The sequence below is a fragment of the Canis lupus genome, chromosome 21 (genome assembly GCF_003254725.2).
Source record: "Canis lupus dingo isolate Sandy chromosome 21, ASM325472v2, whole genome shotgun sequence".
Taxonomy (NCBI): Eukaryota; Metazoa; Chordata; class Mammalia; order Carnivora; family Canidae; genus Canis; species Canis lupus.
The window spans coordinates 10,390,581-10,402,713 of NC_064263.1; the positions used below are offsets into that span (position 1 = coordinate 10,390,581).

A 12,133-nucleotide genomic window follows, 5' to 3' on the forward strand; every position below is an offset into this window, starting at 1 on the left:
GGTAGGAGGCTTAGTAAACAGTAAATGGCCAAGAAAGTTCCTGGCCTTCTTCACATTATTGTCTGAGGGTCTCTAACAAGGTAAAGCAGCAAGAAAGTGGTATTCAACAATTTTAGAAGTGGAGACAGTTATTGGAAAAACTCATGTTTTTATTCTAGTTATTGAATGGTAACTCTTCTTCACCACCCAAACTGACCAAGAACTATATGATTCATCACAATGACGATAGAATCACTATCCTGCAAAACTTAGCCACAATGAAGCTCAGTCCTACAGTTTCCCAAACTTCACTGACAGTATTTGGGACTTAGTGCTTAATTTTTGCTAAATCTCTGACCACCCTGAGAAAGGCTTTCAGACATTTGCCAGGTTTTTCACTATTACTAGCTCTCATGTAGAATGCCTTCTTTTTCTTAGACCCAGACAAGCAAGGTTATTCATGAGTAAGTGAAAGAGGTTTTCAGATAACTGAGCAGTGACGTTATTATAGTCTTTGGCTTATAGAAAGAAGATGGAAAGTCAAGGGGAGAAGAAACAAAAGGGTAAAAGAATCGTGGTATGGTCCAAGATGCTGTGAAACAACTGGTTCAATGAATGCTCTCTGGCTTTCACAAAGACCAAAATTTTAGCAACCTATACAAACTTTTAAAACACAGGTCATTCTTTCACAACAACACTAAAGTTTTAACCAACATAGACATTTTGTTTACTTTTCCTTAAAGTCTCTTTTTCATAAATAGGAATGTTACCAGAATATTTTATAAAAGTTACTTTATGTGTGAACAAAATATCTGAGGGTAGCTTACATCTTGCAGAATAGGATAAAAGTCCCTGGAAACTAAATACATGCATAAAAAATTAAAAGACATTCTCAGGACTTTTTCTTCCAGAAGATTTAAGAAGCACTAAACTGAAACAAACTTGGAAAGATTGGCAGACCCCAGGGCTGTTATCCTGGTCATTCTTATTGTCAATTTTATACCATTTCTTCCTTGGTTAGTTTTGGTGAAACCAAATTTAAAACTAATCTATAAATACAGAATTTAGAGTGAGGTAATTCCTATTTACTTTCCACTTTAAAAATTGCTTTTTTATACTTGCTCTATAGGCATTGGGAAACAGCATCTTACCCAAATGAAAGGTGTTGACTATACTTAAAATAACTCAAAAATTAAATATGTAATTACCATATGACCCAGTAATTCCACTTCTGAGTGTTTGATGAAAATGAAAATACCAATTCAAAAAGATATCTGCACCCCAATATTCACTGCAGCATTGTTTACAATAGCCAAGAAATAGAAACAACATAATGTCTATTGATGGATGAATTGATGAAGAAAATGTGGAAGAAGGAAGATGTCAGAGTATGATTTTGAGTCTCCACCTCCCACAGACATGCCTTGGCAGGAGACCCAGCACAGAAGCAGCAGTTTGAAAATCACCTGAGTTATACGTGAAGAAAATTTATTGACTATTTTTAGGACATGTGCCTAAAAGGGATCTGTGGGAAATTTCTCTGGAAACAAGAGTGCTGACAGGTGACATTTTTCTAGTCCTCCTTCAGCCTAGATAACCAATAGTTGCAGTACCAGTTCTGACATTCTCCATTTAGTTTGTTAACCTTGCTTGCCTGCCCTGGCATTTCCCTATAACCTGTCCCACCCAATTTGCTTACCTCAGCAGGCAATCCCTCCAAAGAGCTCCTGCCCTGCATCACCTAGCAGGCAGCTTCAGTCAGGACTGGTGCCCCTCCAAAGTGGCTACTGCCCCACAACACTGGACAGGTGGCCTCAGCTGGAACAGGTGCCCCTTCAAAGTCATAGGAAAGCTAATCCCACACACCAGTGTGCCCGCAGTAGCTGCAGCTGGGCCTCTCAGGTAGCTGTACCAAAAGCAAACCCTGCTCCACCAGTGCATCAACAGCAGATGCATCTGATCACTGCAGACAGGTGGGATAAGATCTGGCCCCACCCACCAGCACACCTGCTATGACTGTAGCATGGCTTCTCAGTCAGCCATGCAGTGGACAAGCCCTATCCACCAGTTCAGCCAGAGAGTTGAGGCTCAGTCACAACAGGAGGGCTTACACAGGCCACAAAGGGGACACCCTTGGAGCTCCTGGTTATGGTGACCAGGGTGGGGGTTTTGTTACAGGGCATCATGGATGCCTACATAAGGTCACTACTTTCAAAACCTATATAATACATATAAACAAACACAGAAAGTCAGACAAAAGAAGGAGATTGAATATGTTCCAAATAAAAGAACAAGATAAAACCACAGAAAAAGAACTAAATGAAATGGAGATAAGCAATCTACCTGATAAAGAATTCAAAGTAATGGTCATAAAGATACTCCCTGGACTGAGAGAAGAGTGGATGAACCTAGTGAGAACTTCAAAGAGATAGAAAATGTATCAAAGAACTGATCAGAACTGAAAAATAAATGAAATTTTAAAATATGTTAGAGAAAACACAATCAATAGCAGATTAAAGGATGCAAAAGAATAGATCAGCAATCTGGATGACATGGTAGTAGAAAGCACCTTAGCTGAACATCAAGAAGAAAAAATAATTAAAAAATAAGGCTAGATTAGGACATCTGCAACAAAAATCAATCATAACAACATTTATACTACAGGAGTTCCAGAAGGAGAAGAGAGAAAAGGTGAGAGAAAACTTATTTGAAGAAATAATAGCTCGTAAATAGCTAGGATAAATTCCTAGAAACATACAATCTTCTAACATTGAATCAAAAAGAAATGGAAAATTTGAGCAGTCCAGTTACAGTTACTAGTAACAAAATCAAAATAAAACCAACAAACAAAACTTCAGGACCAGATGGCTTCACAGGTGAATTCTACCAAACATTCAAAGAAGAGTTAGTACCTATTCTTCTCAAAATATTACAAAAAAAAAAAAAAAAAAAAGAAGAAAAGAAAAGAAAGGAACATTTCTTAATTCATTCTATGAGACATTACCCTGATACCAAAATAGGACAAAGACACTACAAAAAAGAAAATTATAGGCAAATATCTCTGATAAACATAGATGAAAAAATCCTCAACAAATGTTATCCAACTGAATTCAACAATACATTAAAATGATTATTTACCACAACCAAGTAGGCCTTACTCCAGGGATTCCAGGGTGGTTCATCATCCTCAAATCAGTCAATGTGATGCATCACATTAAATAATAGGAAGGACAAAAGCCATATGATCATCTCAATAGATGTAGAAAAAGTATTTGACAAGGACATCTGGGTGGCTCAGTGGTTTAGCATCTGCCTTCGGCTCAGGGCGTGATCCCAGAGTCCCAGGATTGAGTCCCATATTGGGCTCCTTGCATGGAGCCTGCTTCCCCTGTCTTTGCCTCTCTCTCTGTGTCTCTCATGAACAACAACAACAAAAAAGCATTTGACAAAATACAACACCTGCTTATGATATATATATATATATATATATATATATATATATATCCTTAACAAAGTGGTTTAGATGGAACATATCTCAACGTAATAAGGCCACATATAAAAAACCCACAGCTAACATTGTACTCAATGATGAAAAGCTGAAAGATTTTCTTCTTACACTAGGAATAAGACAAGAATGTCCACCATAGCTCTAGAAGTTCTAATCACAGCAGTAAGACAATAAAAAGAAATAAAAGGCATTCAAATTGGTAAGTTTATTCTGGCCATGCTAAAGTTTGAGAACCACTGTCTCTCTAGACAGAGAAATTCATCTTGATACCCAAAGAGAAAGGCAGTTGCTTTCATAGATTTACAGAGTGGGAGGAATCAACTCAAAGTCTCCCAGTTAGTGCAACCAGCTGCAAGTCTAGTGTTTCTGGTTGATACCCATTCTTCATCTAGTCCCATCATGGGTCCATCTTAATCTACTCCTGTGAACAAAACTGTGACAATAACCATCAATATTATACCCTGTTTACATCTTATATGCAATAGGGAGTGAGAGAGAAAATATTAGATATAAAACATATACCTAATGCAGTATAGAAGGAGACAAAAAGGGTTAGAGTTCTTGTGTCACCAATGGATCATTTTTCATGTTCAAATCTCTTTAAAAGGTATGTGACTTTTTAAGAGAAAATAATACCAATAAGCGTGGGATTTATAATATATATAAAAATGTATAAAAATAATAATAAAGAGTCTGGTCTATATATGTCCTATAAGAGATGTGCTTTTTTTTAAAAAAAAGAGAGGATTTTTTAAAAAGATTTTGTTCGACAGAGATAGAGCACAAGCAGAAGAGGCAGAAGGAGAGAGAAGCAAGCTCCCCACTGAGTAGGGAGCCTGATGCGGGGCTCAATCCCAAGATCTTGAATCATGACCTGAGTCAAAGGCAGACATTTAACCTACTGAGCCACCCAGGCGCCCCTAAGAAATGTACTTTAAGTGTAAGTACAAATTGGTTAAGAGTGATAGGATGAAAAAGATATAACTTGATAATACTAAGCAAAAAAAAAAAAAAAAAAAAAAGCAAGATTGGCTTTTACTGTATTAGAGAAAGTATGGAAGTATGGTTAAGAACAAAGAATATGCGGATCCCTGGGTGTCTCAGCGGTTTGGCGCCTGCCTTTGGCCCAAGGCGCGATCCTGGAGTCCCGGAATCGAGTCCCCCATCGGGCTCCCTGTACGGAGCCTGCTTCTCCCTCTGCCTGTGTTTCTGCCTCTCTCTCCTCTCTCTCTGTGTCATCAATCAATCAATCAATCAATCAATCTTTTTTAAAAAAAAGAACAAAGAATAGCAGGGCTAGGTAGACAATTTTTTAGTATATATTTTTTGTATTTTGTCATTTGGTAAAAAAATTATTGAAACTTGCTAGTTTTCTTTTATTGCCTTTTCTGTCATTTCAGTGACAGAAAATTTTTTCCCCAATTATTTTATCATAGTAAAAGGTTATTTTAGAAGATAAAATGGTCAATTCACCAAGGTGATATAAGGACCTAAACATTTAGGGCTGAACTAACAGACCTTCAAAATTCATGAGGCAAACACAGATAGAACTGCAAGAAGAAATAAGAAATCCACAAGTAGGATTTGATACTCCTCTGTCAATATTTGACTGAACAAATAGATGCAAAATCAACATACACAGGAGATGGTGACTCTACTTACTGGTGGCAAGCATTGCGTAATATATAGAATTGTCAAATTGCTATGATGTGCACCTGAAGCTAATAACATTGTATATTAACTATGCTTAAAAAACATAGTAGATGAAACATTATCAACCAACTTGAGGTCATTAACATTTATGAAACACAGCACCCAGTAACAGCAGATTAAGAAATCTTTTACATTGTGCACATGTAACGAGGTAGTTCACATTCTAGGTCATAAAATGTATTTAAACAACTTTGAAATGATGAAAATTTACACAGTATGTTATCTGAGCATAATGGAATTAATTTAGAAATCAACAACAAAGATTCATAAAATCTCCAATTATTTAGAAACTAACATTTCTAAACAATTTATAATTCAAAAAAGAAATATATAGGAAAATTGGAAAGTATTTTGAGCTCAGTAAATAAAAACACAACATGCCAAAATCTGTGGGATGCCTGTAAGGCAGAACTTAAGAAAGAACTGTCTAGCACTAAAAGCCTCTGCAATTAGGAAAAATGGTCTCAAATCAATGACTTCAGATTTAAGAATAAAAAAAGAATTAAACCCAAAGTAAACAGAAGCACAGAAATAATAATGAGCAGACACCAATGATATAAAGAAAAACAATTGAGAAAACCAACAAAACCAAAACCTACTGACATTGGGGAAGATTGGTAAACTTGGTTAACTTGACATCACTGTTGATTGTACAGATATTAAATGAATAGTAAGAAATTGTGGTGAACAACTTTCTGCCAATACTTTAGGCAATTTGGATGACAAAGAAAAAAATTCTAGAAAGAAACTTTAGCAAAAGACCACCAGAAACACACTTGTAATTTAACAAATTGGGTTGATAATTCGTTTTAATGAGGGAAAACATATGCCGGGGGAATCATGTTGGGGTCTGAGGAATAGAGTATTAGAAAGAACCTATTATAGGATTTGAGCTTTGGCTGATGGATTTGAAGGGGAATCTAAGGAAAAAGAAGTTTGCTCTAATTGGGTGCTGTCAGCAAGCAGAGACATGTGATTCATCCATTTTATTCTTAGGTCTTTCACTCAAACTGAATATAGTATTTTCATTAATAAGTATGTGATTACACTATGTTGCATCTGCATAATCAAATAGTATTCAGCAATACAATTATGCACACAACAACAGACAAATCTCAAAATAAATGCTAAGTGAAAGCAACTGGGCAAAAACAACTATATGGTATATGATGTATTTACACACAATTCTAGAAAATGCAAGCTCATCTCTAGGACAAAAGGCAGATCAGTGGTTGCCTAGAAAGCAGCAACCTGGAGGGTCAGGGGAAGAAGATTAAAAAGTGGCAGGTGGAAACTTTGTTTATTGTTGTTCATTATCTTGATTGTGGTGGTGGTTCTAGACATGTATACATAGGTAAAAACGTATCAAACTGTGCAGTGTAAAGATGTATACAGCTTATTGTTAATCCTACTTCAATAAGGTGGTTCAAAAAGAAAAGATAAAGAGTCATTATTTTCCTAAGTTTTAGACAGTCACTTGCATCAGATATAACCTTCAATCAATATACCTTTTCTTCATCTATAGAAATTAGAAGTTGCATCTCAGTGCACACATATTTTTTAATGGAATGGATTTGAAAGTAATCTGAAAGATTAATTGAAATCCAAGACTTATACATGAGTCTCTATTTCCCCCATATGTATCATAGGTAAAATAGCATTTTCTACCTTTCATATATTGGCAATATGATGACTCACTACTATCTTAACATTTATTACATTTATAATATCATAATAAATTACAGGCCTGAGTTTACAGAATCCAAGTAGGAAAACTCAGAACGCATTTTGTTCTTCTTCGACCAATGGTGATTTTTTTCCTACTTCTCTATCTTGATTCCTACTCAGTACAAGATGTCCAGAAAATTATTATCTGCCCTTCATCAGATAATATTGATGATAAGAACCACAGATAATAAGAACCACTTCATCAATGAGTGATGGGCCCCATCCAGACAGGCTGAGAAGTATTTATTTAAAAGGTAGACTATTTTTACAGAAAAACATTTTTAACAATCAGAAAAATCATCATGTACATCATGTTTAAGAATCAGTGAGGACAAAACTGAGTTTTAAAAGATTTCAAACAGGCTTATATTATCTTTTATCCTTTGCTACCACTCCCTAATTTTATTGAGATGTAGTTGGTATATATCACTGTATACATTTAAAGTATAGAGCATGATGGTTTGCTGAAACCATCATGTTTTCATCAAATCATGTCATGTTTCATGAAATTATTACTGCAATAAGTTTACCTAGTATCCATCATCCCACATAGACACAATAAAAAGAAAAAGCAAAAAAAGAGGGAAAAAGTTTTTCTTTGAAATGAGAACTCTCAGGACCTACTCTCTTCACAACTTCCCTGTATATCCTACAGCAGGGTTAACTGTAGTCATCATGTTGTACATTATACTCCTAGTGTTTATCTTATAACGGGAAGTTTATACATTTTGACCACCCTCCTCCTCCTTCTACTCTCTGCCTCTGGTAGTCACAAATCTGATTTCTTTTTTAGGAGTTTAATTTTTAGATTCCACATATAAGTGAGGTTACACTATATTTGTTTTTCTCTGACTTCTTTCATTCAACATAATGCCCTCAAGGTCCATCTATGTTGTAAGGAGCAGGACTTCCTCATTTTTTATGGCTGAATAACATTATATTGTATACCACAATTTCTTTATCTGTTCATCTGCCAGTGGAAACTTAGATGATTTCATGTCTTAGCTATTACAAATAATGTTACTAAGAACATGGGGATGAAAATACCATTTGGATGATTTTATTTCCTTTGGATAAATTCCAAACCTATAGATGGCTTTTGGTAGTATTGATATTTTATCAATTATTTCCAATCCAAGCATGATACCTTTTCATTTATCAGACCTAATTGTTGGATCACATGGTAGTTCTATTTTTTATTTTTTGAGGATCCTCTGTTCTGTTTTCCATAGTGGCTGTACCAGTTCAGAAATCCATCAACAATGAAAAAGAGTTCCTTTTCCTCTACATGTGTGCCTGCATTTGTTACCTCTTGTCTTTTTGATGATGGCTACTAGAATAGGTGTGAGATAATATGTAATTGTGGTTTGGGTTTGCATTTTCCTTATGACTAGTGATATTGAACATCTTCTCAGCTACTCGTTCCCCTTCTGTATATCTTCTTTGGGAAAGCATCTATTCACATCTTTTACCCATTTTTAATTTTAGATTTTTTTTATTGTTGAGTTGTAGGAATTCTTTACATATTTTGGACACCAACCCCTTATCAAATAAATGGTTTGCAAGTATTTTTCTCATTCTGTAGGTTGTCTTTTCATTTTGTTAATGGTTTTGCTTGCAGAAGCTTTTTAGTTTGAGGTAGTCCTAAGTGGTTATTTTTGATGTTATTTTGATGCTTTAGGTGTTATCAAAAAAAAAAAATCATTGCAAAGATCCCTGTCAAGAAGCTCTTTTCCTAGCTCTTCTTAGCAGAGTTTCATCATTTCAGGTCTTACATTTAAGTCTAATCCATTTCCAGCTAGTTTTTGAGTAGTGTAAGATACAGGTCAGGTTTCATCCTCTTACATGCAAATATCCAATTTCCCCAACACCATTTAAGAGACTGTCTTTTGTTCATTTAGTATTCTTGGTTCTCTTGTCATATTATGAGTTGACTGTATATGATTGGGTTTATTTCTGGACTCTTGATTCTATTCCATCAATTTCTCTATTTTTATGCCAGGACCATATACTATTTTGATGACAATAATTATGCAATATAGTTTTAAGTCATAAAGTATAATTCCTCCTGCTGTGTTGTTCTTTTTCAGGATTTCTTCAGCTATTCAGGAATTTTTGTGGTTTCATAGAAGTTTTAGGATTTTTTTCCTACTTTTGTTACAAATGCCATTGGAATCTTCATAGAGATTGCATTAAACCTATAGATAGCTTTTGGTAGTATTGATACTTTATCAATATATTTCCAATCCAAGCATGATACCTTTTCATTTATTAGACTTAATTATTAAGGGTTTAAGGAAATTGACCTCATGCCACATACATCAGGTTGTATATAAATATTTATCGGGATCCCTGGGTGGCGCAGCGGTTTGGCGCCTGCCTTTGGCCCAGGGCGCGATTCTGGAGACCCGGGATCGAATCCCACGTCGGGCTCCCGGTGCATGGAGCCTGCTTCTCCCTCTGCCTATGTCCCTGCCTCTCTCTCTCTCTCTCTCTCTCTGTGTGTGTGACTATCATAAATAAATAAAAATTAAAAAAAAAAAATAAATATTTATCAATATCCTTTTGTGTTATGTATTTTCAGGATCATTTTTGTACGATTTCTCTGTCCCAAATTCGACATTCATTTGAGATACTCAAGAGGAAGATAAGGATAATGGTATTTCTTGTAATTTTTAATTTCCAGAGGTATTGGATTTCTTAGGTGAAGTATATTGGATTTATTTTTTTTATATAGAACATTTTTTTCAGATTGTATTTATTTGAGAGAGAGAGAGAGAAAGAGAGCACGAGCAGGGAGTAGACATAGAGGGAGAAGCAGACTCCCCCCTTGAGCAGGTGGCCTTATGTGGGACTTGATCCCAAGATCTTGGGATCATGACCTGAGCCAAAGGCAGACACTTAATGACTGAGCCACCAGGTTTCCAGTATATTGGATTTCTTAGGTTTAGGAGTACATAATGTCTTCGCATTAGAATCATCAGGAAGCTTTGAACATGCTAATGATTAAAGCCCAATCACAGAGATTTTAATAATTGATCCAATACAGGTATTGGTAAAATGAAGAGCTCTCCGGGAGGATAGGACTGTAAACCATGAGTCTATAACCTGTAACTCAAAGTTTGGTCAAAGATCAGCAGCCTAAGTACCACCTGGGAGCCTTCTCAGGTTTCATTATGGATGTACTCATTGTCAAATTTACTCATTTTGACAGGATACTTATGTAGACTGAGGAAAAAAAAAATACTAACCTCAAAATAAGTTAGTAAATGCCTTATTTTTCATACTGAGGACAATAGCCTGGGAGACAGTATTTCAGATTGCTCTGAAGAACTGCTCCAAAGCTTGTTAGCTTACAGGGAGATTATATGCAAAGAGGGAAAGGGATGTATGTGCTTGCAAGGTATTTTCCAAATACCTGTGCATCAGAAGGTATAATTTTTCTGGTTGTAAATATTAAGGTTTACTGATTTCCATGGAGACACAAGAAAGACCTTTAGGTAATCTTAATATATTATGTCTCTATCATATTGGATTTTTCAAAATTACTGCCTGCACGCCTCTGCCTAACTGGTTTTCCAGTTCTTATTTTTGTTATCTCTTTGAGATCACTTGAGATAGTTCTAGAAGGTTGACATTAGGCACCTACTGTAATGTTAGGCACACCCACCTCACTGAAGTGTACTTTAATTTGGAGAAGCATTGGTCTAGAAAACATACACACTCCAATGGGATTCATGTTCTTTAAAAAAGTTACCTTGAGTACAAGTCCTTCAAATTGTGTTTCTCAAGAGACTAAATTTTTGTAACTTTTAGAATGAACTTTCATTTTTCAGAGAATAAAAACCCCACCTCACTGTTCTTGGTTTATAGTTTAGATTTTAATCAGATTATCTGACACACATTTAACAGATTAAACTATTAAAATAGGGACACCTGGGTGGCTCAACGGTTGAGTGTCTGCCATTGGTTCAGGGTGTGATCCTGGGGTCCTGAGATCAAGTCCCACGTCGGGCTCCCTTCAGGGAGTGTACTTTTCCCTCTGAGTATGTCTCTGCCTCTCTGTCTCGTTGTGTCTCTCATGAATACATAAATAAAATCTTAAAAAAATAAACTATTAAAATATATTACCACGAATGAAGTTCCCGGAGATAAATACCTACAAACTATTTTTAAGAAAAAAGTCCTTTCTTAAGTTGCATCATATCTGAGAAATCCTGAAAGCAGAAAATGGCTCTTGCGAGGATCACACACCCTTATTACTTTTTCTAATAGCCTGTAATGGAAGAAAATTTCCACAAGGTGACAGTAGCGCATCAATTCCAGTCTCTGAAATTGAAGAGCTAAGATTTTTAAGGATAAAAATGGCCTTTCTGAATTCATTCTACTGTATGGAAAAAACCTATTAATTCAAACTGCTTTAATTACTTACAGTCTGATATATCTTTAATTGCTTGAATGGTTTTCATTTTCATATTTTTAAAGGAAGTAGTAGTATGCATATTGACTGATTTGACCTATGAAGGTGTTTTATTCTATTTTTAGAAGTAGGTCTTCTAGAAAAATGTTAAACTTCCATAACTGATGGACATTAGTTTTTATTTTGTTAAAAAGTAATGAATCCCCACAATATGCCTGATTTTTTTTTTCAAAGGGTGCATAAGCAATTCAAAAGTAGGATAGCCTTTTTTTTTTTTTTTTTTTTTTTTTTAGGATAGCCTTTTTAACAGATGGTGCTGAAGCAGTTGGATCTCCACAGGCACAGTAATGAACTATGACCTAAATTCACATCTTATACAAAAACTAAGTCACATCATAAAAGTAAAACAGACATAAAAGTAAAACTATAAAACTTTAAGAAACAGGAGAAAAGTCCCTAGGACTTGGGATTAGGTAAAGAATTTTTAGGCTTGACAACAAAAGCACAATCCACAAAAAGAAAATATATAAAACTGGACTTCCTCAAAATTAGAACTTCTATTTGGGAAAGATGTTGTGCATGAAAAGACAAATCATATGCTACAAGAAATCATTTACATACCACATATCTGAAAAAGGACTTGTATCTAGAATAAAGAATTCTTAGAAGTTTAAAAAAATCTATCCAATTAGAAAATAGGCAAATAGACATGAATAGACATTTCACTGAAAATGATATACAGATGGTAAATAATGAAAATATATTCAATATATTTAGCTCTTAGG

General features: G+C 35.2%; 2 protein-coding genes across 30 annotated transcripts in view; one reads left to right on the plus strand and one right to left on the minus strand.

The window, feature by feature from the left end:
• Window positions 1-1,971, minus strand: part of LOC112642033 (N-acetylated-alpha-linked acidic dipeptidase 2) — a 65,177-nt gene extending 63,206 nt beyond the window's left edge. The window contains exon 1 of the mRNA XM_025419338.3: window positions 1,679-1,971. The gene's annotated coding sequence lies outside the window, so the exon portion shown is untranslated. The remainder of the gene's footprint in view (window positions 1-1,678) is intronic.
• Window positions 1-12,133, plus strand: part of LOC112642035 (tripartite motif-containing protein 77-like) — a 61,729-nt gene that overhangs the window by 1,361 nt on the left and 48,235 nt on the right. For 6 of the 29 annotated variants that reach the window (XM_049099052.1, XM_049099051.1, XM_049099058.1 and 3 more), the window contains exon 2: window positions 9,513-9,632. The exons of 11 other annotated variants lie outside the window; for them this stretch is intronic. The gene's annotated coding sequence lies outside the window, so the exon portion shown is untranslated. The remainder of the gene's footprint in view (window positions 1-9,512; window positions 9,633-12,133) is intronic. 12 more of the 29 variants (XM_049099055.1, XM_049099054.1, XM_049099061.1 and 9 more) reach the window with 2 other exon arrangements.